Raw genomic sequence first — 23,803 nt, forward strand, 5'->3', positions numbered from 1 at the left:
ACAGCAGATTACGAATGATCTGCAACATCAGTGATCACAGATCACTCGTGTCGCGGCGTCGCGGCTTAATACCTTTTTCGGTCAGCCGGGTTCTGACTGCGGGTGCGACGAAGTGCTATAAAGGGCAGAATGCCCGCGCTGGAATCGGAGCAGTAATCGATTATAAATGAAGGTCAGAATAATTTACTAGTATAAAAACCAAGATGTGTTTGCTCCGCGCCACTCCCAGCTCGCTAAGTTCATTCTGTATCATGAACTTTGTATACATGGTCGTTCACAGCGCCGTATACATATATATGAAGGAGATCGTGCCCTTACGAAAAACGAGCGGTGGAAATAATCTACACGGCGTATTTTGTTTTTATATGACCATTATTCTACAGATGGGATCCAACGAAGACCATTCGATTCGACGAAGGAGCCACGAAGAGTAAAAAGAAAAAAGAACGCTGGCTTGGATCTTGAGGGGACGATAAGCGAGTTGGTCGTGCAAGGAACGCTGGCAATTGTTCTTACCGTTGATGCTCGAGCGATGGACATCGAACGTGGGAAAGCAATGGATGGAAGAGGAGAGGATTAAGCAAAATAAAAAAAAGGCGAAGGAAAGAGAGAAAGAGAGGCCGAATGAAGCTCGACATCGCACGTGCACGACTTTGGCAAGGTTAGTCCCCGTTTATTTATTTATATTATTGTTTTTACTGCTAGTTCTCCTTAGGTAAAAAGTAAGCAGTTCTTTTTTGAGTTTTTTTGTCACTGTAGATCCAGCCAATGACAGGTTAAGAAACGCAGGGCGTGGCTTATTGTGTTACCGCTTCTTGCTTACGCGTGAATTGTTCACGGCTATTCTTATCGGCTAATGCCGCTCTCTGATTGGCTGTGGAGTGATAGGATTCTCGGGATTAAGCGGTCCGTGAGTCTACATGTTCAGCTACTGTAGTATTTTCCTATCCAGGTTGATCGTTATGACCTTGTGACCACTAAAGCTAGAAAATAAAATAAAAAAAGCTATATTTTGAGACCAAACAAAGAGCGTCAAAGCATGGCGTTCATCACGCGTGTGCACGTTCTATCACCTGTATTAAACCTATCGTGTACAGGGAGGGCCCAGTGACTCCCGTTTTTAGTATGCGTGTTCATACCTTCGACTGTGCTTAGACATATGTGAGTACATAGGAAGCGAGCAAGCCGACCGTGTCGCGGCGGTCGCCTATTGTTCGCCGCAACCTGGCGGTAGCCGCCGCAGGAGCATCGGGCACCAATGGCGACGAACAGCACGGCGGACAGTGTCCCCGTCGTGATTACGACGGAATTTAAGGCAGTTACGAGTTCGGAAAGTTCCTTCTGAAGCCGGTGCCGCCTGCTCAGAATCATCGCGAAGTAATAGCAACGAACAGCACAGAGGACAGTGGGCGGCTAAGAATCCGGAAAGCTTCTTCGGTAGCCGGTGCAGAATCATCGGGGGGAAGCAGTGGCGATTAGCAGCACAGCGGACAATGTTCCCGGGGTGATTACGGCGGGGTTTAAGGCGGTTACGAATCCAGAAAGCTTCTTCCGTGGTGCCAATATGACGAAGAGAAAACTGTTTCATGAATCTGGCCGCGTGTGCGACGTGAGGAGGTCCGTTTGGACGGTTTGGACGGACAAGTGGTTGTCACTGAGCGCCGTACTCTGCAAACAAAATTAAGCGCGCCTGCAAAAAAATTTTGTTGGCGTTGAGTGGACTGCGGTAATTATGTACGTTTATTTCTGAATCAGCTTGACAATAACTGGGCGATTTTTTTTCGCGCCGTTCCGCGATTCTCTTTACTATTTTCCTGTAGGCTGATGGAAACATCCAACGGTAGGCTTAGGAGGGTGACCGCATTCCGCTTCTCGATTCCGGTGAAGTATTTGCTGCATACTTTAGAGTTCGCCGTCGGTGTCGATGCTGTTCCATCGTCGCTAGAAGAAGAAAAAAAAGTTAATCGTATTATTCCTCAGCAGCTTAAACAAAGCGCGGACTGGAAGGTAAGAAACACCACTAACCTGTATGGACGCACAAGTCGTACCCAGGTCGCGCAGTAGTCCGCCTCGTACGGCTTCGAAGGGACGATGTAGTACTTCGTGCCGTGCGCGATCTTGCCGACCACGCAGCAATTGTTGCGGCTTTCTTGGTGCGGAATAGCCATCTCAGAAATTACAGCGCTAACCCACTACAAAGCACAACCAACGCAGCGACTGGCAGAAGATGCCCGATGCAACGGACCCGCTTGCCGCTAGGGGCGCCCTGGTCGGGGCTTGAATTAGATCCGCACGGTTCCTATACATGGTATGAAACGAAGTATAGGCATGTCAGGAACACCCTGTTATCAGCCTCTCTTACGATTGACTGTCACCAACTAACTCACCGCACAAGAGTGCCTTTGCGAACAAGTTGCACCGTGGAAAATTGCGTGGGCTTCCAGAAAGCTATTTCGTTTTGCCGGTGGATTCTCAATTTCTGAAAAGCAAACGAACCTGAGTTGGTGATAAAATTGTGCGATGGAAAACTTGCGGAATTTCACAGTTATTTGTAATTGTGAATACAGCGATATTAATTTGCGGTCACTAGCTTACCATAAAATCTCGTGAGAAACACAATTTTACGTTCTACCTGAAGTTTGAGTGCGTCGCTGAACCGTGAGTATACCTGTATCTTTCTTGATACGAAAGGATATGTGCAGTGTGCGCTAAGAAATCATTGTGTCGCTAGGCACTAGCCTCATTCCGTGTTCGATGGTCTACAAAACCAAACCAAACAAAACATTAAGAAGTAAAAGCCAGCTACAATGTTGGAGTAACCTGCTCCGAGCAAGAATGCTATTCTTTACCCCCATTCTATCGCGCATGGACAAATCTCCGCAATTTCACTTGGTCGCCCATCTTCGTTCCACCCTCTTTTATTGTTTCCGCCCCCCCCCCCCCTCCCCCCCCCCATTCTTCCCGGTGTAGCCAACCAGCTTGGGAAAAATGGCCGGCGCGGCCGGTTTAATAAACAACCCCCTTAGCTCCCCCCCCCCCCCCCCCAAACCCTCGCCGGCTGTCACCTGCGTATTTCAATACACGAGCGTGCAAACATGTACAAGATGCCATTGGCAATGAACTGTGCGCACAGACAGGAAACGGGGTATGTCCCTCGCCGTACAAGGGTCAGGTGGCCGTCAACGACAGAAAAAAAAAAAAAAAAAAAAAAAAAAACAATTGTAGCCATAAAGCGATCTAAATAGTGAGCCGCGAACCCCGCGAAAACCAGAATGAACTTGTACCGACGTGCCACGGAATGGTCGAGTCACGACAATCGCCCAGCTACACATCCCAGCCGCCGCGGCAGCAGCACCACCACAAACACGCGGCATACAGACACGGCGATGTTTTTACTACGCGGTATGGGAATTCATGTATCCCCCCCCCCCCTTCCCCTTTCCCCTCTCTTTCTCCCACATCACGCTTACAAACAATGCGCTCCACGCCATCTACGCTCGCTAAAAAACAAAAAAACGTAGCCAAACTCAAAAGGGCTAAAAAGACTACGAGAGAAAACAGATATATAGATAAATATATTTTATTCGTATTTTGAAAGTCTTTTAGCAACCCCCCCCCCCCCCCCCCCCCCAAAAAAAAAAAAAAAGACTCCGAGAGAAAAAGAAAAGAAGAGAGAGAGAGGAAAGCTCGGAAATCGAGTGACGGGGAACGCAATTGATGTTCCATAAAACGAAATCTTCGTGTGACGCAGATGCACGAGCGATCCGTTTCGATGCGGCGGCGGCGTCGGCGGCGAAGCAGCGGAGGAGGATGGAGAGGGCACAAATGTCGACCCCGTCGGCGGAAGGTGCACGCCACCTCTAACCCCGCTCCGCAAGCCGTGAATCCGTAGCCATTCTTGGAATGCATGAATCGCTTGCAGGTGACGGGAACCTTCATTAATTCCGCGGCGCTATGGCGCCCGCGGCGGGGGGAACCAGCCTCTCTCTCTCTTTTGGGCCTGGCGTTTCGGTGTTTTTATTGTTGTTTTTTTTTTCCTCTCGGGCTTGGTTCGTTTCTTCGGTGCAAAAATGTTTTCGATTGGCCAGGGCAGTGAACGATCTGCGCTCGGGTCGCGTGGTTCGGAGCCGCCGCCGCCAGCTGACCCCTCAGCGTGATCCTTCTCTGGCTGCGCGCTCTTTCTCGCAGGCGGCTTTTTCTTTCATCGGTGTCGTCGGTGCAGCCATAGGAGAGCAAGAAAAAGAAACCCGCCGCTGGTCTCTTTCGTTTCTCTAAAGCACCGCGGGTGCTCGTTAATTGGGAAGGGTTCTCTCCTTTCTCTCTTTTCTTCTTTTTTGTTAGTGTGTGCGAAATATGCGATCTGTCCAGGATTCTTTCTTTTAAAACTGAGTTTTGTTCTTTAGTTTCTGGTACGCGATTTTATGGCGCGCCACTAGCCTTCAATAGCGCGAGCATGACGACGGTACGGCGAAGGCGTGTGGTATGGTTTGCTCCTGAGGTGGCCCGTGGGTGCGCAGCGGAAGCTGGACAGGCATTCGTTACTGAACAATCAGTACCGCAACTTTGGTTACGCCCAACTTCGTCGGTTCGAAAAATAAACGCACCACAGATGTCTGTCAACAACATCTTTTACTTGTTCTTAAAAATTACGCAAGAAGATATATAGATTCGGAAAATGGCACTTGAGGGTGACTATGTCGCACACCCAGAACAAGCGATACTGGTAATGGGAGCAATATTTTTACTGCGCAGGCGCAAACATCGTCGTGGTCTCGTCCTACCAAGCAAACACGCAACAAAAGTGGTTTGCAGACATCAAAGATACACCGTATTTGTGCATTTTTGTTTTCCGCCCTTGAGCTTTATCAACTATCCGAAAATAATGAAATTGTTCATCAACAAGCGGCACGATTCCTCGGATTTCCAAGAACCTGTTTTTGTGATGTCACCGGGCAAAGTTGGGTATTTGTCGCACTGCACTGGGATCGTTACTCAGCATATCTAAAAAAAAAAAAAAAAAAAAAAAAAGAATCCACATTAAGCCACGCCCACTTCGGAGGAAGAATAGCATCAAAAACAGATTATCACACAGCACGCTAAAAAACATTGAACGCAATTTTCATAGGGGCCGGTTGCGGGGTGGAAGAAGGGGAAGAAAGAAATACTTTGAAATCACCCTATCCCCTTTCCCCTCCCTCCAGCATTTTGCTACAACTGGGACCTCGTCAAGCTTGCTGCAAGCTAATTTTCCCAGCTACCATCTTTCTTGGTTAAAGAAAAATAAAGCACTGCTTGATCGAGTGACTGAAAAAGGGTTCCCCTAGCGGAAAGCTTTCTGCGATATGTTTTATGCTTAGTTACACTCGACAAATTTCACAAGTAGCGATTTGAGCCTCCAAGTCATGGGTAACCTCAGAAGATGGGGTTGACGGGACGATGACATTTTCTCCTCTCTAAAAACAACAAAGCACAGCCTATGGCATCCGAACTCACCCATTACATACAAACAAAGGAAAGAACTCTCAGAGAGAGAGAGAGCATAGTGGCACCGTTAGACACGGCGACCCTTATCAACGCCAGATCCCGGGCGGCGGTAACGGCGTCACTTGCCTCGCCGTTACTCTGCCAGCTCGCTCGACAGCCAGCGACGAATTGGTTAACAGCACTCGTATACACACACTGTCCCCCGCCGCCACCCGTGCGTGCGCACACGCGGGCGCATAAACCAGACGACCGGGACGTCTAAGAACAAAAAAGTGCAGCTGGCCACGCAGCGTGTGCGCGAGAGCCGTGCAGCTCCAAAGGTTGCGACGGGCATACCAATGTGCTCCGAGGTGCTCGATGGTATCTGCGGCCTGCGTTGGCCCGCCCCGAGAGAAAGAGCCGGGGATGAGCGAAGGGTCGTCAGCGGCTCGTCTAATGGCCGAGGTCTTTCTTCTTACACGTCCTTCGGCGCAGATAACGAGAGCGGCTGTAAATTTCCAGGGGCGGGGCAGCTGCGGGCCAAGTCGTGATCGGGGCATCGGCGCTCCGCGGGCCCCGTCACGCACTCGACTGACGGCCGGCAGTGGCCGCCGCGACGCCTGCCCGGGCGTCCAGGCCTGTCGGGGGAGGGCATGCCCCCGCTGGTCGGGGCAGGCCCCGGTTAATGCGAATCCCGGTATTGTGAACTTTGGGAATAACCCCCGAAACTGCTTCGGACACGTAACTTCGTTTTGTCTTAGTCATTATTTGCAAATGGGACTATGATTTTATAAAATAGTTTACTATGGAAATACTGGACACTTTCGTTGTTGGCGGGGGTGGCCTAGAGAAACGACAAACCGAGAAGAGGCAAAATGGTTTATTGGCCTAGTTGGTTAAACATTACGAAAATAAAAAAAAAGTTCCTTTCTTCTACAATAGGCCCCTTTACGTGTAACTTTCCGTGTTCTTCTATGTTGGACCCTGCTTCTTTTTACATTAATTTAATCGCCATCTCAACATGCAAGGCGAGGTATTACTCCTTCGCCATCCGACACCTTGTGGTTCCCCAAGACATCAACGGACTGTTCGGCTGAGGAAGACCTTCAACGCATCACGCCAAGAGGATATGTAAGATCGTTCGTTCCGAGTTGTGGAGGCAGGTACGGTTTTATCGTATGTGCCTCAAGGTTCTATAGCTGGCCGCCGATTTTCTAACTGTGCCCCCATTGGTCAAGGTACCATCACTTTATGCGTTTAGCAAGCCAGATGACTGATTTCCTCTGGCGGTCCTACATTCCACACCTGAAACTTTTCCGCATCCAAAACAAGGAACGCATAGGCGAGTTTGCCACTTTGCTGGGGACTGCGTCCCTTCCTGCACACCTTGCTAAGGTCCCTGAGAAGGGTCCGAAGTTCTGTACGATGCCCACAAGGCAAGGCGCACACTTGTTATCTACCGTTCATAACATCACGGCGAAAGCTCCCGAAAATGACAGGCCCCGAAGCATCGATGACTGCGTTGATGTGTTACTGAGGGCGGGTCCTAATAGTGCAAGCGAAATGAAACTATCAAGCATTGTGGGCCACTTTCATCGCAACAATATGAAACTGTTAATGTCCGACAAAGAGAGAGGATTCGTTGTGGCACCTCCGAACATCTACCTAGAAAAGGCGGAGGTGGCCTTGGGGAAAAAACTTCAACCGTCTGCCTGATTTCAAATCAAAACTTGTCAAGGCCACGGCTCTATAGCTATGCCGCAGGCTGGATTTGAACCAACTACGAAAACAAATCATGGCATCCAAAGGGAACCAATTGGAAGTTTTTTTCACGGCCAAGACCCACAAGGAAGGATGTCCTTTTCGCGTAATTGTGACTGAGAAGGGATCTTGGCAGGGTGAAATGTCGCGGTACCTTCTGCGTCATTTGTCTGTCCTCCAACTTGATGACCCCTTCTTGATATCCAACTCAGAAGTAATGATTCAGTACCTGAAAGTCGACTCAACCCAAACGCGATAAGGGGTTTTCTCTAGATGTTGAAGACTTATTTTACTCAATACCACACAGAGAATTGTTTGGCACCGTCAGCGAATGCACCGACTCTAATGGAGCCCCAGATTTTCAGAACACCTGTGGCGTACCGGTCGCGTCTTTCCTAGAACTTTTGAAGTTTTATTTGCGCTCGACGTTTATCACGTTTTCATGAGAAACTTACATAAAGAAAAAAAAAATGAATCTGCATTGGGTCACGCGTAGCTCCCATTTTGTGTAACATTTTTCTTTCAAAGTGTGACAGGGGCACATTCCAGGGTTTGACCTCCTATGCAGTCGCACGCATATTCAGATACGTTGACGACTATCTTCTGCTCATGACAAAAATACCTGACGCAAACGACATCAACATTATCAAAAACATATTTCTAGGTCAGGCCCAAGGATTGAACTTCACCCACGAAACTCCGACTAACAACAACCTCCAATTTCTTGATATGCGGCTCACCATTCAAAATGACAACGTCTGTTGGATGTATTCACCTAGATCCAAGAAAAGAATACTCCAATATGAATCTGCACACTCAAAACTAGTCAAAAGAGGCATCGTGTATAGTTGTTTGAGCGCTGCCCTGAAAAGGTATTGCATTCATTCAGTAAGAGAGAGCTTTGACGCGCAAGTATATATCAAGGCTCAAGGCGCCAGGCTACCCCACCTCCATTCTGTCTGACGTTGTTGAATGCATAATAAAACCAAACAGAACCAGCGAGAGAAGTAGAGAAAAAATAAGTCGACCGGCGGTCGTCCCTTGTATCCATCGCATCTCTCGTAACTTCAAAAGAATTGCCTCTAAATACGATGTGCCGGTTGCGTTTTCAGCCCCCGACAACTAAAAAAGCTCTGCCCGAAAGTCAACACCCCGCGTAGAAAGCCTGACAAATGTGGTGTTAGGCACTGCAACAAATACGTCAACTGTTGCATCGGAGTAGTGTGTTTGATCCCGTTCACCTGTGGGAAGGTTTATTTGGGACAGTCGTAAATACGCATCAACGTAAGGCTCAGAGAGCGTGCGCTATCTCGAAAATCCTCTCCGTCGGGGCATCTCACTCTACATGTGAGGGACTGTGGATGCGCCCCGCTACTGTCTAGCACAAGGATTCTGAGGAGGTGTCCCGATAAGCGAACTCGCGAGATTTTTCAGGCTGAAGTCATTGCGACCAAAGGAGACGCCTGCATTAGTGCTCCATCGGTGACTTTGTCATCAAAAGAATTAGAGTACATAAAATATTTTCCTTAGATTTCTTAAATTTGTTTTACCTTCGTCTTTTTCTTGCTTCTTAGTTTTTTCACTGTTACTTTTTTCTTTATTTGTTTTTCCTTTTGTTTTTAATAATGTATTTTATTACTTCTTTTGAATTCTCAGTCTTTTCGGATCCTTTCTCATAAATATTCGTAACTTTTAACGTTAGGGTCTTTAATGTTTTCGTCTTTCTCATCTTCCGAATAAAACGGCAGTTGCGAGTTGGCGCTTGTCCTGCGTAGTCTCTCTGTTGTCTTTCGCGCTTTTTATTTTCGTAACCGAGAGGTGGCGCTAGCTTTCACGACGAAAACTTGGCAGGTATGATGCCCTTCCGTTCAAAGATGGAATGGTATAGTGGTTAGCACACCCGACTGGACATTGAAAGGCCCAGAGTTTAAATCCTGGCTCCGCGAAATATTTTATAAAACGCTTTCTCATCTGATTTGATCTTCTCTTCAGGCGGTTCTGTCTCATTTGGCGTCGGAGGAATGAAGCTGCCTCGGAGGTTTTGAGGCAAAGCGCCGGTCTACGGATCCTCATGTGGCGCGTTCGAATCCTGGCCGAGATGCCCGCAATCTGACGGAGGCTTATTGTGGAGAAAGCGGCGTGTGACCGAGCTTTCGGTTACACCTCAAAAGATCCTTATGGTGGTCCAAATTAATCCCCAGACTCCACTGGGGCGTGCCAGATTCCCTGCGTTGGTTTGGCACGTAAAGGCCCCAAATTGGACTTTGTCAGAGGAATACTCGGAACTTTTCATCCGAATGTAAAAGCTCCAAAGTTTCCAGGTCATCGTCGCGTCCGCTAGCGCCGTTTGTTGGCCTGGTGCCTGGATTGAAAACCTGTCGCCTCCGAGCAGAAGTGCGTCCGTCCGAAACGTTTTGTATCTCCTTTCCGTCCACGTTCTTTTTCAGTGTAGCACAATCATATGTCTTTTGCGATTTCGTGTTCAAGCTCATTGTGCTCGGCAGCGCCCCCATTTTCTTGTCGTACCCACCCTACTTTCCACCCTTTCCACTTTAGCTGGGCGAATGCTGGAGAGGAGGACTGTTGGTGTTCTCGCGTCCTCTCTCGCTTCCTTTCCTGCGTTTGCTCTCCGAGTGAGGAGAAAGTGAGGGGCTTTGCGAGAAGAGCTTGTCCCGCTTTTCTTAGCCTGCAACGGAGTACACACGCCGTCCACTGTTTACAAAAATCAGTCCACGCATGTTAAATGAGAGTCCAGCCAGCGCTCGCTCGCGATTGCGGCCAGCCAGAACGTGCGCGCACATAACACAGAAACACAGCAACAAGCGCGCCAAAACACGCTTTTATGGAAAGCTGCATGTATAGTAGAGTAGCAAAGTAGCAGATGAATACGCCAACTGCTCTGCCCGTATAGTCACCGAGCGATTAAGCGAAGACCTTGGCGAAGCTCGGTGGACGTATATCCAAAATACACTCGCGACCATTCCGTCCAAACATTAACACGGACATCATGTATCTCTCCAGCGGTATAGCTTACGAGCCTCGTGTTAATATGAGAGACAATCCGTTTCTTGATGTTTTCAAACCTACGTACAAGAAAAGAGGCCTTATTGGCGCCTGAGCTAATGCCCTACGATATAGAATAGAAAGTTGGGGCTAGTTGAACTCTGTTTCTCACTAATTCCAACCACGGCCAACGCTACCATCAAATCAGGCGGCACAAAAGGTGCGCCGTCCCGGCTCCCGTCGCGTCTTTGTGTGTGCTTCCCCGGCTAACCCGATCAAGCACGGCGAACGCGCCGTAACTACTACCATTTTTTCTGCGCGTTGTCGGTTTAATCGGGGATAGATAAAAAAAAAGTGAAAGCCGTTTACAACTCCCTGTAACACCGAATCAGAGCGCAGCTCTTGAGGAGGAGGAGGGAAGGGTACTGGGGGGTGAAGTGACCTGGGGGGGGGGTCACGTGACGATGCCGATGATGTCATCAGTGACGTCACTGATGACGTCATCCGTGATGACGACGATGACGATGCGGATGCCGGTGACGTCATCAGTGACGTCACTGATGACGTCATCAGTGATGATGACGATGACGATGCGGATGCCGGTGAGGTCATCAGTGACGTCACTGATGACGTCATCAGTGACGATGACGATGCGGACTCCGATGACGTCATCAGCGATGATGACGATGACGATGCGGATGTCGGTGACGTCATCAGTGACGTCACTGATGACGTAATCTGTGATGATGATGATGACGATGCGGATGCCGGTGACGTCATCAGTGATGTAATTGATGACGTCATCAGTGATGATGACGATGACGATGCGGATGCCGGTGAGGTCATCAGTGACGTCACGGATGACGTCATCAGTGATGATGACGATGACGATGTGGATGCCGGTGACGTCATCAGTGACGATGACGTCATCGGGGAGGTCACGTGACCTCGGCGGGGGGCCACGTGACCCTGGGGGGTGGTCACGTGACCTCGGGGGGTCACGTGACTTTGGGTTTCACGTGACCTTGGGTCACGTGACCTTGGGGGCCACGTGACCTTGGGATGACCTTGGGGGGTCGCGTGACCTTGGGATGACCTTGGTTACGCCGACGCCGACGGCGACGCCAATGGCGACGCCGACGCCGCTCAAGCCGGGAACGGGCCCCTAAGAGCTGCGCTCTAAAAAAAAAATGCCAAACCGACGCACTTTTTTTTTGTTTCTTGATGGGCTTTATTGGATAATGTATACGTCGGCTGAGGGCCGGACATGGCGCCAAACGGAAAATACGATTGAACTTCCGCAAGCAGCGCGAAAAGTACGACGCACGAAGAACGAGAACTGACAAGACCAAGCGCTGAAAATATCAAACTAAACGTTTATTCAAAAACAAACAAAACGTGTTTATTCATTTATTTATTCATTTATGTTTTCTGAGGGTGAATTTTTAACGTGCCACGTATCAAATTCGGTATACACTCCGTGCGACGCAACCGGCGCGCCGCCGCGCGGCCGTTACCGAAGGTAGGCAGTGAGAGCCCCAGCGAAACGAAACCACGCCGCGTACATTGGTACGCATTGAAGTAGGAGCGGAGCGGTTGCGCTAGGTTGACAGCATGAACTGCTGCGTCGTTAAGTGCTCCAATAGTTATGCGTCGTATCTCGTGGGGACCAAGTTTCACAGTTTTTCACCTCGCCGATGTTTGTGGGACAGCGACAACGATGGAGTTGTGCCGTACGACGCGAGAAATTTGGTCTCCCGATCATGTCTGCCACTGTGTAGGCACGGCTGACATGTTCTGCAGTACCAATTAGCGCGCTACATTTGTTTTCGTACCAGTAACGCCTACATATCTCAGCTCGAACTGAAATGCCATCCCACACTCACGGGTATGCAGTGCGAACTTCGTTGAAGGAATGCCCTCCAAGGAAGTTTCGTCCTCATCGTACGTGTCGATGATATTTCCGGACCAGTATGGCACGCAGTCGGTACTTCATGAAGAAAGATTCGGATGGTACAAAAAGTGACAAATATGAATCTAAGGAAAACTACAATGAAACTTGGAATCAATGGACAATCGATGTTTGAGCATGCATGCTTATGTGGTGTGTTTTTCTTTTTTTTTTTTTTTATCGGCCTCTTTTTGGATGTAGAAACGCTGACACCCCGAGTCTTGTAGACAACAATTTTTTTTCTCGGCTTTAGAGCTACCTATCGCAAAGTTGTTCGAACTGGAAGTACCGTCCACTGGTCCCTTCCTACCTGTAAAGTGAGCACCTCCCGGCCATGATGAGTGGTGTTCTCTTGACAGCCTTTGACGGTCAAAACTGGTTCCCATTTAGTTACGCCGCCCAAAAATATTTCCACCTGGTTAAACTATGCCACCTCTTTTAGGTATAATAAGTGTTTTGTCAAGTTACGGTTGTCCAAGTGCCTGTGTGCCGAAAATCAGCACCTCGCACAACCAGATTACTACACAACAGCTGAACGCAAAAGCCTTTGATGGCCAAACCGTGTGTTGACCGGCAACTTGGTTTTTTCGGCTTTGAAGCCACCTTTCGTAAAGTTGTTCCAATTGGAAGTACAGTGCACTAGTCCCTTCCTACCTGTAAAGTCTCAATCTCCCACGACGAGTGGTATTCTTTTCACAGCCCTTTCACGGTCAAAACCGTTTCCCGTTCAGTTACGCCGCCCATACCAAATTTCCACCTGGTTTCCCTAATGCCACCTATTTTTGGCATTAAAACTGTTGTGTCAAGTTACGGTCATGTCCAAGAACCTGTGTGTTCAAATCTGCACTTCGCACAGCTCGGTTATAACACAACATTTTGGATCCAATATTGGATATTCATGACAGCTTTATTCCTTTATTCGTTCGAACCATAACTTTCACACCTGCTGTCTCAATAAAACTTGGCCCACTTAGTGCACAAACTTAGTGAACATCTCACTCGCCTCCAAATATCATCGTCACAACAGTCCTTCGTTTACAGCGACGAGCGAAACAAATTTCCCACCCAGAGCAAACATGGTGGCGGCCGTCTTGCTTTTCGGAAAATTGCTCAAACCCCTTTTTCGACCACAACTAAAGAAATTACCCCTAATAACGACTCAAACTCAATATATAAGGAACGGAAAGCAGCTAAATGCCCTTCTTAAATCTCTCCCAGCACTCGTGCAACGTCACCCTCAACTTATCGGCTCAAAAAGCAAAAGTTCCGTCCGTACGCGCTTCCGCCGCCACAGCTTCGCACGCGAAAAGGCGCCGCAGGCTGCTGAGCGCGCCTCACTGTCGAACGCCAGCTCCTCCGCTAGCGGCGCTACGCGCGTTTTTCAAAGCGCCCCCTATAGTTCCCGCACGGAGCGTATAGGGCTCCGTAGTCGTGCAAAAAAGACAGGAGTCCCCAACTTGCTGGTCAAGGTACTAACGAGGCATCGGTGACGATAGCGAAAACCGCGACATCGACGTTGATCTCCGAAAAAGAACAGCACTGGAAGATAGGAGGTGCGCTGTCAAACCTGACAAAGCTCCGTCCTGATCTCACGCGGAAGCAACGTAGGCTTATGTAAGGATTTATATTTGAATGTGCGCAAGTTGTGTGACTATCTAAAATTGTATTGGTAGATTGACTGAAAAGTAAAGGACAAAAACTAGTCAGGGCACATATACGAAGCCTAAAGGAATGTAAAGGCGGAATCCGAAGAGAAATCAAACACGGTGCTTCGAAAATCAGTGAGAGCTCTAGGCTGTACGTAGTCCGGAAAAACGCAAGAAGCGCCAACGCCTCAACTGCGGTGATGTCGAGAGCTCTTCTTAGGTTGGATGGGAAATTAGAGGGGCAGTTCGTTTGTGAAAGAGTGACTGATTTAGCTTGTTCGTTTGATAGAACTTGAGTTGGTGAGTTTGAGTGAGATTGTAGGTTTGAAATAATGGGCTCGAGAGGGCTCGTTGAGTTTAAGTGGGAACGTGAGTTTAAGAGCACACTCTAAAAGAAATCTGTTCTTGAAAGGTTCTTCAACGCCCCCAAAAGTTTTTTTTTCAGCTCGTGAAGAACAGTTTCGTCTCAAGCACTACCGCCCCCTTGCGCACTAGGAAGGAAACTGGCGATGAAGAACTTTTTCGCGTTAAAAAAGGAGCTGAAAAGAACCCCTTATAAGTTTTTTTTTACAAAGAGCCCTATTAGGGGGTGGTTAAAGACCTTTTTAGGGTGCAAAATATACAGATAAACCGAAGAACCAATAAAAGTTCTTTCACAACAACGTTCTTTTTTTTTTTTTTTTTTTTTTTTTATTATACTTCGTTTCAGCTTTGGTCCGAGCGCGGCCACTGTTATAAGACGAAGGGCCAATCAAACAGCGAACGAGGACCAACGTCACGGCCTGCTCTCTGCAGTTGATAGGACCAGCCGGTATTCGCAGTCTCTCTGCGTGCTCCTCCGCCGACTAGTCATAACAATTAAGCGCAGAAAGCACGCCATTACGCTGCGCTTTTTGCGCTGTTTGATTGGCCCTTGGGCTCAAAACATCGGCCGCGCTCGGACCGAAGCTGAAACAAAGTATAGTACAGAGTGTCAAAAAAAAAAAAAAATATATATATATATATATATATACGTTTTTTTTTTTTTTACCGCGAAAATAAACTAGGCATTTCCGAACGCTCATTCTCCGCCCAAAGGTAGCGCTAGAGGTCACAACCAGATGCCAAAGTTTCCGCCCAATGCGATGCCTTAATCAAAAGTTATACGTGATTTTCTGAAACATTCAATGGGAAAATGGCGGCCGACGGGGTTTTTGAATACATGGAGCTCTATGGGCGCCAGAAACCGAAAACGGGCAAAAATGGGCTCCATTTCCCCATTGAAAATTTCAGAAAATAAGTAATAACTTTTGAATGAGGTATCGGATCGGGCTGGAACTTAGGCATCTGGTTGTGACCTATAGCGCTAACTTTGGGCGGGGAATGACCGTTCGGCGATGCCTAATTTATTTTTGCGGTAAAAAAAAGAACTGTATTTTTTTTTTTTGTGACACCCTGTACATGAGTTTGGATAAGTGCGTGAGTTTAAGTTATGTCGTTGTTGTTGTTGTTGTTGTTGTAAACATCTTTATTGGGCTAGGTGAGCCGGTGAGTTTGAGTGGTGCAAGTGCATCCCGGGGGAAACGTCACTTTCAATTTGAACCTTTTGGGCTGAAATCGATCGAGTTAAACCTAAAATGTGAGCCTCTCCAGAAAACAAAGGCAAAATGTATAGGCAGATTTTGAAGGTGACGTAAGAGGTTCACCGAAGAAACGACGGAACATCGAAATATATTTATATCTTGTTCTTCGCTCGGTCGACACGCGCCTGCGCCATGGCACCCCTGTATTGTTACGTAACTGACATGCATAACACGCCCAAAGTTCGAGTTTTCAAAACCTCCTATACGCGCAGGGTACCGCCACACTTTATACGACGCGAACCTCATCGGTTCGCCGCTATTGGCGCTGCTTACGCGCCTGTTGCTCGTGGGGGTCGCCATTTTGTTGCGAGGGCCGTTGACGACATTTAAGCTGCAGTCAAACTGCTCAACATGATACAAAAGCCAAGCCACGGTGTTCACTGTGGATAATGATGATGATAAAATTACCTGCGGGCACTTCGAGGCATGTATGCTTCAAACATGTATGCTTGGAACATGTCTAAATACAGTTTATGTATGACCGATGTGGCAGGACCGACATGCAGAGAAAGAATCACTCAGAAAGTGGCCGCAGCCTGCCTTTTTATATGACGTATTATGAGTGTGACTGACTGCAGCTTTATGGTTCTGAAATTCAACTTTCCGTGCTCCAGATGCGATATTACGCGCCTCTTGTGGTAAATCTTTGCTTTTGTCGCGCACCGTTACGGAAGCATGGGGCAAAACAAACCGCATAGCAAGCTTTTTTTCTTTTTATTTTTCTTGGGGGGGGGGGGGGGGGGGGGGGCGGGGGGGGGGGTTGTTGACGAAAACTAATAATAACTAAGAACATAGATCTAACGCAACACAGTGATTTTAAGTCACCCCGCTGCGTACCTTATTATTTTTGTCGCCGGTTTCTCTGGCCATCCCATGTGCTCGAACCTCGGATCGACGGCGCTCCGCATATACGAACGGAAATTTTGCGGTTCTGCTCGACGCTTACTCCCCTGGCTCGTGAGCGTGCTCTGACGATGCACTCAAGTACCAGCGAAAAGGCGCTGATTGAGCAACCGCCCAAATAAAGCAGAATGTAATACTGGAACGGATCGTGATCGGAGGCCTCTGTCTCATTTACGTGCACGAGTTTCGACCTCAACGGTCGTTCGTACAGTCCACCCTCCAGAATCGCCGTGGTAAGCTGACGATATTCCCGAGCAAAGGGAAATGATTTTGCGACTGGAAAACATCCGGTGACGTGACAAAAGAAATCTTTTCCAATGGACACTCCGGGCTCGTGAATCAGCGCGAACTCGTTGTAGGCGTCCAGAATAACGTGCGTGCCTTGTCGTGCCTTGTCCGTGCAGAACTTCCACCCGTCGACAGCCAAGCAGGAATCGCCGCAACCTTGCAGAAGCTTATGTATCGTGCGAAGTACGCCGTAATTCGGCGACGCCTCAAAAAAATGCGTGTACATAGTTTTGGTTACACAAGGCATCACCCTACCAGAATCGACAAACTTTGCGACGTCTTCCGTCGTTTCGATTGCTCTCTTGAAGATCGGTACGCTGCTTTCGGAAGTTATCGCCGACTGGATGTAATTGCCCAGAAAGAACATGCCGGCAAGCCAAAGTATGGAAAGAAATCTGATGACCGAGCTTTCCACAAATGGTGGATAGCTCGCGCCTCTTCCAAAGAAAGAGCCGTAAAGGAAGAGGACCGTGTTGGAAACGTTCGTGGAACGCCCTGACAGCTTTCCCCGGAGGGTGTTCACAATGACGAACGCGAAAGCGCACACGACAGCGGCAGCGGCAACGCAGCCGAACTGCAGGTCAAAGCGCAGCATGAGCCTCTGGCCGAAGGTCCCTCGGGCGCTGTAGAAGCTCACGTACATGCCGATCGTATGGGCGTCGACGTTCATGACCCTTCGTCGCTCCTCGTTAAGGTGAAGCCTGAGGAGTACCATGTCGACGTCTTTGCCGAGTAAGGGGGCGGTGTAGGGATCTATCGGTGTCGGTCCTCTTACGACGGAGTAGTTCTGAATGGTGACGTTCAAGTGAAGAAGCGCCTCCTTCAAGGTCATGCTGGGGACATCTTTCGCGTAGTCGTACGTGACCCTTCCACTCGAATAGTCGATGGCGTGCGTGATTCCGGTTATAGTCATGTCGCGAAACTTCGACCAACGTCCCTGCAGCTTTGGAGAGAACAGGGTCTCTGCAGACGTGCGCCTTCTGTTTAAACAGTTCCGAAAGCTGTCCTGTGGGACGTCGATCGCTGAATCGTTCACAGAAATCAGTACGCAGCTCACCTCTGGATATTCGTCGAAGGGAAGATGTTCTCCAGGGCCGAGAAGAAACAGAAGGCGAGCCAGTGTCACCTCTCCGATCTTGTCTTCCAAGTGCTCCAGAATAGCACGTCTTTGACGGTCCGTCGAGGATGGTACCAGGACGACCACCTTGCGGTCGATTGCACTGTGCTGTACAAGTTCATCTGTTTCCCGTGTGCCAAAGCGATTCCAGACTTGTACCGGAAACGGAAGTCGAGAGAACCTTGCCCATGATGACGTGAGCGGTAGATGGAGCTCCTGGAGAAGGAGCACGATGTGGATTCCAGCCGAAGACTCAAGACTCGCAAGGATAAGGTCTTCGTGATCTGTAAGGTTACTGGCTGCAGGAGTGAGGAGTGCAATAGCCACTGTCACCAGCGTAAGGAGCGGGAGATAGGCCATGTTGCCCGAACGAAGTCGTCATTGACGTCTGTCTCTTCGTTTTGTTTACATCGTACGCGTTGCCGTGGTTTCCTTTCAAGTAAGGGTTTAGCCTGGGATGCCCAAAGCTGTTTCTGCTTAACGTTTTCTTAATTGTGTGTATGTGTTTGGGGGGGGGGGGGGGGGGGTGGAGGGGACCCGCAGGGAAGCAAGCGGAGTGTAATATGGGTGAGACAGTAATTGCCGATCTGACACCCTGTGAGAAAACACCCTTTATGATTCCTCTCACGCGAAGGGAGCAAATCGCACCAAACCAGATATTCGGCCTTCAGGAAAAAGCATCATTAATTTTGCTGCCTTGTGAGAGAAGAAAAGAGTTAAAAGGGCGGAAAAAAGACTGTAGTTGATCGATTACGTTCGTCAATGGCGTGCCCCTTTTTAAAACGATAATGAAGTTACGTTGAAATGGTGTTGACCCAGTTGTGTCTGGGTCAACATTCCTGGTGCTTGGGGCGTCACTGCGATATCATTCGTCTTACAGAATGGCCATTCGACCCAATTCCCTCCAGGGCCTCTAAACTCGTTAAACACAAAGTTGGGGCCGAAGTTGACGAAGCGCACCGATTGGCCTATCACGACGATGACTCAGCGCTTCTTTCGCCAACGTCCAATCGGCGTGCTCCGCAAACTTTCGGCTCCAAGTTTGTGTTTGACGAGTTTAGGGCCCCAGGCCTATACTCCGTTTCATACGTAGCGTGCAACGCTGGGAAAGGTACTGAAGTAGTGCGCCTGAAAAAACACTAAAAATGTGTTACTCCGCGTGTTTCGTGGACGAGCGGTACAAGGCGCTGCTCTGGCGATGCCGGCGTCTCGGTGACGGTGGATCGAATCCACTTAGGGCGCAAAGCTTTTTTTTTTTTTCGACGTATTTGTTGTGCAGGATTGTGCGCATTGCGGAAGTGCATATTTCGATTCCTCTTTTCTTGTTGCTTTTTATTTATAAGGGGGTAGACTAGGGGCTGGTGTTCAGCTTGAACCCCGCGCCGGCCTCGTCAAAACGGAAGAACGGTCGAGATCCAGGGCGTCTCTACTTAAAGCCGTTTATTTACGTGGTAGCGTGAAAATCAGAGAGTACCTTGAGAGTGCGGTGGACGGTCCTTTATATAACGAATGCTGCGATTAGGGGACCGCACTGCCATTCGTCAGAGGACTTGGCATTCCCTCGCGTGATGTGACTTGATGGAAGTTTCCTTCGGAGTCGGAATACTCGCCGGTGTATAAAAGTCATCCAGACGGCAGTATCTCGCTTCGCTTGTGCCGGCGCCCCCATGAACCGGGAGTGATTCACAATAGACGCGCACACAACACACGGCACTCGAGGTGAGGGTCGAGTGTTGTTTCTTTCGAGGAAAGCAAGGGCCTCGGAATACAGGCACGGGTATGTGCGTCGTCCACTTAGCCGACCAAGATTAAGGTGCCTCAGGCGGACAGAGCCGACCAAGGTTACGGTCCCGCAGGCAGAAGAACCCAGACAAGTCGGAATGCAGCGACGGGCATCGTCCGCTTAGCCGACCAAGGTTAGGGTCCCGCAAGCAGACGGAGTCGTAGATACGATTCATCACCGACGCGGTTCCTTCTTGAGTCTTGTTTCACTTTGAAGCCATAACGCCGATTTTAACACCAGACATAACAGAAGGCAGTTCACAACTCGGTCCGCGTGCTCGAAACTTTCACGTTGCGAGGTCTTCGCTTAGGGGACGCCACCTTGCCAGACACTCCGGTGTGGTTACCAGGACTTCAAGGACCGGTGTCACGGGAAACGCTCTTTTGAACTCGCGTACACGTTGGCGACCAACTGCTCTGCTCGCATACTCACCGAACGATTAAGCGAGGACCTTGGCGAAGCTCGGTGGTTGTATATCCAGAATACACTCGCGACCGTTTCCGTCCAAGCATTAACACGGACATCATATATCTTTCCAGTGGCATAGCTTACGAAGTCGTGTTAATATGAGAGATAATCAGTTTCTTGATGTTTTCAAACCTACAAGCGAAGAGGCCTTAGTGGCGCCTAAAGTAATGCCCTACGACATAGAATAGAAAGTTTGGGCTAGTTTAACTCTGTTTCTCACTAATTCCAACCACGGCCAACGCTACCATCCAATCAAGCAGCACAAAAGGTGCGCCGTCAGAGCTCCCGTCGCGTCTTTGTGTGTTTCCCCGGCTAACCCGATCACGCACGTTGAACGCGTCGTAATTTCTCCCATTTTTTCTGCGCTTTATCGGTTTAATCGGTGATAGACAAAGACAATAAACGCCGAGACGACACACTTTGTTTTTGCGCTCTTTGATGGGTTTTATTGGATAATATATAAGTCGGCTGGGGGTCAGATTTGGCGCCAAACGGAATATACGATTGAACCGCCGAAAACAGCGCGAAAAGTACGACGAACGAAGAACGAGAGCTGACAACACCAAGCTCTGATTATCAAACTCAAAGTTTATTCAAAAACACAACAAGTCTTTTTTTTTTTGCGTTTTGGGTTAATTTTTAACGTGCCATATATTAAACTGTATATGCCATATGGCTCCGTAGTTGTGAAAAAACGACCGAAGTCTTCAGCTTGCTGGTCGAGGGGCTAACGAGGCACCGGCGACGATAGCGAAAACAGCGACGAGTTCTCTTAATTAAGTTAGCAGGCAGCTTTCCTCTGCGAGAGCGCTATTATCGACGTTGATCTCCGAAAGAAAACGGCACTGAAAGATAGGAAGTGCGCTGCAAAACCTGACAAAGCTCCGTCCTGAACCTACGCGGAAGCAACGTTGGCTTATGTAGGGATTTATATTGGCAGGCATGCAAGATCTGTGACTATCTAAAATTATCATTGGCAGATTGACTGAAAAGTAAAGGACAAAAAGCTAGTCAAATCACATATACGAAGTCAAAACGATCTGTGGCAAATCTTGCCCATGAGACTATAACATCAAGGAATGTAAAGGCGGAATCAAAAGAGAAATCAAACGCGGTGCTTCGAAAATCAGTGAGAGCTCTATAGGCTGTATAGACCAGTGTCCGCGCCAATTCCAGGGCGCCGCCATGGATGGATGGATGGATGGATGAATGCGGCTGAGCCCTTTGGATCGGGCGGTAGCTTATGCCACCTAGCCGTTTTGTTTTACCATTTAAGCTTAAAATATTTAAATGCGAAATCTATATTCACTCCGCACTGCAAAGAAAGTGGGGCTATAAAACCCCCTTGCCATCAGTTAGTAAGAAAATACCTAGTTTTTCCTCGCTTTCTGCCACCATTCACTTAATCTTTGCTTGGTAATCTCTACAGTCTTGAAATCCACTCTCTCTTCGCTGTCTCTAAAACCCAATGACTTTATTAAATCCATGTTGTCTTCGGTAGGCATAGAATGAAGCCCTTTACAGTAGAGTATCAAGTGCTCAGCCGTCTCGTCCTCCTCTCCACAAGCAGTGCACACTGTATCCATTTCCTGGTACCTCGCTCTGTATGTTCTGGTTCGCAGAACACCCGTCCTCGCCTCAAACAGCAATGAGCTTCCCCAAGAATTGTCATAAATGCTTTCTTTGGCAATAACTGTTTTGTTTAATCTATAGCTTTCCAGAGCCGTCTTTGTTTGCATTCCGTCTAGCCACCGATCTCTTTCTGTGGCCTTAACTTTCTTCTTAACTGAGACCTGCTCTTCCGTATCTCCACTATAGCCTAAAATCTTTCCTCTTAATTTCCTAGTGCGCTGTCTCCACTTTGTGTCTATACTCCTCATGTATAAATAGCTGATAACCTTTCGTGCCCATTGGTCCCCATCCATTTGCCTCAACCGATCCTCAAATTCTATCTTGCTCACCGCTTCCCTGCTCTCAAAAGACGCCCATCCCATGTCTCCTTGTACTCCCTGGTTTAGCGTTTTGCAATGTGCCCCCAAAGCCAGCCTACCTACTCCGCGCTGTTTTATTTCTAGTCTTGCATGCACTTCGGATTTCATGAATAGCACTGCGTTTCCAAAAGCCAAGCCAGAAACCATGACCCCTTTCCAAATCTCTCTCACCACCTCATACCTGTTGTAATTCCAAAGTGCTCTATTTTTCATTACAGCTGCATTTCTGTTGGCCTTACCTATTATATACTTTTCATGCTCACTGAGATATTCTGCACCGTCACATATCCATACTCCTAGATACTTGTATTTACTAGCTCTCTCAACTGTAATATTCTGTATTTTGAGCCTCTCAACTTCATCATTGTTAAAAAATCATGACTGCTGATTTTTCACTACTGAATTTTAAACCTAATTCCTCTCCTTCCTTACCACAGATGCTCATTAATTCCTGCAACTCTGTCCTGTTGTTAGCCATTAGTACAATATCATCCGCATACATCAATCCCGGTAAGGATTGCTGAATTTTTTGGCCTAGCTTACTGTACGAGAGGTCGAATCCAAGGCCACTCTTCTCTAGTTGTATGTTGTATCCACTCAGATACAACATAAACAGCAAAGGCGATAACGGGCACCCCTGCCTAAGGCCTCGTCTTATCTCTATTTTCCCCGTCGCCTTTCCTTCCCATGTTATAACCACCTTATTATCTTTGTAAATGTTCCTTAATAGGACCGGGAAACGGAACAAATGGTCCCGGAACAAATGGTCCCGGAGTAAATGACCCCGGAATAAATGGTCCCGGAACAAATGGTCCCGGAACTAACGGTTTCAAGTACAAACTAGGAAAAAATGGTCCCAGATAAATGTTGCCAATATGGGTTCCGGTTTTTCGAATAAATCCGATAAAATCCAATAACACTCGCCAGTAAAACATTTTACGGTTTCCAGTTTATATGAAAAGCTCCGAATTTCGATGGTGCCGGTTGCACGAACTCTTCCGGTTTCTATATTCTCTGGGAAGCTCAAAAAATGTTTTGCGCTGATTTGTTTTTATTCAAAATTTTGAGCTATGAGCGTCATAAAATAATATATTTTCAGCCCATATAAAAAAAAAGAAAAGAATTTAGGTAGCCTCTCTACGACAATAATTGAATGGGGCTCAATTATATAAATATACTGCTCAAAAACACTGCTATATAAAAATGATGCTCAAAAACAACTGCGAGGCATGCAACCGGGGATTCAGCAGCATAGTCGGGCATAGCCATCCAACTGTATGGAAGGCGATCGACGCTCTACGGGGGGAAGCTTTATCTGTCTACGTAAAAACTGCTCAAGAGTTTTTACGGAGAAGAAACCCAAAACAGCGCTGGCCCAGATGCAGCGCCGACTGCAGACTCTCAAAGACGACGGAGAATTCCTTCGAGGTGTCAGTCGCACTGTTTGATTTTGAACACCAGGTGTAAGATGTTAAGGCACGTCCATATATGTGTTATCAATAAACTGTATAATTTCTGAACATCTTGTCGTAAAATATAGTTTAACCTAGCTCGGAAAGTTGCTCATCTGCTTAAAGAGACATGGAGGAACATCAAATGTGCATGGAAACCTAATGCACCTATAAAGGCACCGAGCTCCACTCGTTCTGTGTGCTGCCATCACGCGTCATGGCGAGATGGAAGTAATTTGAGCTTCATGGTTTCAAGAGAATGAGGGTACTCATTTTTTGTTTCAATAGAGCCTACTCATATATAAATATCCTAAATTCCCTTATATGAAAAAAGTAATAACTCCTATAACATCGTA

The sequence above is a fragment of the Ixodes scapularis genome, unplaced genomic scaffold (assembly GCF_016920785.2).
Source record: "Ixodes scapularis isolate PalLabHiFi unplaced genomic scaffold, ASM1692078v2 PGA_scaffold2__306_contigs__length_199485367, whole genome shotgun sequence".
NCBI classification, from domain to species: Eukaryota; Metazoa; Arthropoda; class Arachnida; order Ixodida; family Ixodidae; genus Ixodes; species Ixodes scapularis.